Source organism: Apis dorsata, unplaced genomic scaffold, assembly GCF_000469605.1.
Source record: "Apis dorsata unplaced genomic scaffold, Apis dorsata 1.3 scaffold_383, whole genome shotgun sequence".
Taxonomy (NCBI): Eukaryota; Metazoa; Arthropoda; class Insecta; order Hymenoptera; family Apidae; genus Apis; species Apis dorsata.
In genome coordinates, this window is record NW_006263645.1 from 98474 (window position 1) to 101263 (window position 2790).

General features: G+C 37.9%; 1 protein-coding gene across 1 annotated transcript in view; it reads left to right on the forward strand.

Annotated features, from left to right (window-relative positions):
- The first annotated feature begins 33 nt into the window (after nucleotides 1-33).
- LOC102679548 (high-affinity choline transporter 1) overlaps nucleotides 34-2790 on the forward strand; it is a 15091-nt gene continuing 12334 nt past the window's right edge. The window contains exons 1-2 of the mRNA XM_031512096.1: nucleotides 34-404; nucleotides 1063-1389. The gene's annotated coding sequence lies outside the window, so the exon portion shown is untranslated. The remainder of the gene's footprint in view (nucleotides 405-1062; nucleotides 1390-2790) is intronic.

Consider the following 2790-nt stretch of genomic DNA (forward strand, 5'->3'; position numbering starts at 1 on the left):
GCCATACCTTCGACGCCGGTCCTTGACTACGAGAGAGATACAGACCCGTTCAGTACGGGGTGGCCTCCACGACCGTTAACGACACGTTGGAGAGCGCGCCGACCACGCCGCCATCGACGACCACGACGAGCAAGAGGAGGGCGAGGACAACTGTCGCGGGGTTGCTCCGTCGGTCCTCCTCGATCCATCGATCCTTCGATCGAACAACTTCGAAATATTGTTCGCGCCAATATTTTTACTCCCCCTTTCTTTTCCCCTCCTCCGACGAGGCGCGCGCGAGTCAGAGTGATTCATCTCGACGAATGTTGCGGGAAACGGTTTGAAAACGTGTGGAAAAGGTGGTGGGATAGGAAATTTTCGGACTGGATTTCTTCTCGTCGTCAAACGCGCAAACAGTAAAGCGGGTAAGTAAAGGTTACTCTTTCTCTCTTTTTCTCACTATTCTCTCTCTCTCTTTCTTTCCTTCTTTTCTGTTTTCTTTCAAATCATTCGATGGCTTGTTTGAAGAATGAGGTTTCTATAGACTCTTCACTCTCCTTTGCTGGTGGTCCTCGAAACCTAGGTGGAATTGTTCTTCGTGTACGCGCGAGTACAAGTCTCAGTTTGTTGTTTCGGTTGATAATAAACAAGCTTTAGTGTTCGTGGGAATGAGAAAGATAGGGGAGGGAATGTATATCTGTTCATGCAAGGGGAAAACAGTTTTCGATTGCCCGATTTTTGTCAACGGTTACGTAAGAAGCGCTCCTATATACACGCGGGGACGTATATTAGAGAACGTTGTCGTTTCGATCGATGAAATTAATTCGAAATAAAATCGAAATCGTCGTTGGGCTTGCATTATAATATTTGCATATCCATCTTTCAATTTATCACCTCTATAACGAGTAATCAAAATACGATGCTTCCTCGTAACCATAATTTCGATGAAAAATTAAAAAAAGAGATACAAAAAGGAGATACATCCTCCAAGAGATTCATTCATAATGATTTTTCTCCAAGAAAAGCATACACACATACACACACGCGTTCCATGGAAGGATCCATCAGCTCGATCTATTTCAGGTGAAAGACCGTACTGATCGGTGCTGGTGGCAGCAATAAGCGAGGGGAAATATCGAGGAGGAAGGAAAAGCAGCAGAAGGGAAGCAGCAAGTTTGGTGAGTTGGGTGAAAATCGATGGCCATCAGCGCCCATGGGCGGCCTCGCGTTTAGAACAAGGAATAGCCCCTCCCAGAAGACCTCGCTACGGTGGGGTGACTGCTGCCCCCCAAATCCCAACCCTCCGTCGTCGTCGGCCGTCTGGAAGGACCGTCATCAGGACATGCCTCCGGTACCTGTGTGAGGCTGTCCCCCACTACTTCGTGATTGTACCCCGCGGGGTCTTCAGAGGTACTGTTCGTTCATTCTTGTAAACCGATCCAAGCACGGAACACACTTGTTTCTTTCCCTTCTTTTTTTCTTTTCTTTCCTTTCTTCTCTCTCTCTCTCTCTCTCTCTCTCTCTCTTTGCTCCTCTATACGACGATTCTATAATTACGCATGTCTCGTTGCTATAAGCTTCACTTGTTGTTACGTGGCTGATTCCCCGACGGCTTTCGACCCCCTTTTCGTGTACAAAGGAATTTGTAGGAGATCTTGAATGAATCGATCGAATGTATATCTAGAGAGAGATGGAATTGGATTAATATTTCGATCTAGATTTTTTTTTTTGTGTTTTCGTGGAAAATGTGGGCAGAGAGGGATTCAATTTGGAATAGATTTAATGTAGTAATGGACGTCGATAAATAGGCATAATTTGTGGAACGAGATCGGTTATTTTTTTGTAGAATTTAAAGAGAAAAATGGACTCGGATGAAATGTAATTTATTCAGTCTTTTGTGAAATTTAAAGGTTGAAGAGATATTTCCAATCTTGATAGTTTTGATTGTTAATTTTCTTGGAAATGTAGAATAATGTATTTAAGACAAATTTCCTTTATCGACGAACGATCTTCTTATTAATTCTGTTAATGAAGGTTTCTATTTTAAAAGTAATTAAACGATTGGGGATAATGAAATTTTATGTACTATTAAATTAAATGAGGGTTTTAAAGATGAAAATCCTACTGACTATTTTTTTTCTTTTTTTAATTAGCAGTTTCATTTATTTTTTCCTTTAAATAAATTTCTCTGCAAATATTTTATTTCGAATGAAATATTCAATCTATATTATAAATATTTTTATTATCACAGACTTGTGGGATATTCTTAAAAGATCGATTCTAGAGACTAAAAACAAACACAAAAGTTTCTACATAAAAATAGATGATTAAAGTTTATTTATTATAAAGTTACGAGTAATTGAAGTTTAGAATGAGATAACTCTATCTCTCTCTCACTTTGTCTAATATAAATTTCAATATATATATAATTATTTCAATTTTTATATTTTGATCTTTAGGATTAAACCTTTCCTAAATATTTTAACACTCTGTATAAAATCTCTCAATTCGAATTATGGAGATACTTTCTTAATGTAGACTAACAATGATCCCAACAAAGAGCTTAATTCCTTTAATTCCAATCGATTATTATCTTTTAAGATAGCATAGGCATTTTAAATTAATGATTCATTTCCATTAATTAAATTATAATGCAAACGATCCAGCTCAATATATTAATTTCGTTGCATCTATAGGCGAGTCCTTGAACGTTTTTTTTTTTATTTATGTTATCATGCTTTTTTACGTTAGCAAGCTTCGAGTATTTTTTTCTTTTTCCTTTTTTTTTTTTTTTTTTTTTTTTTTTTTTTT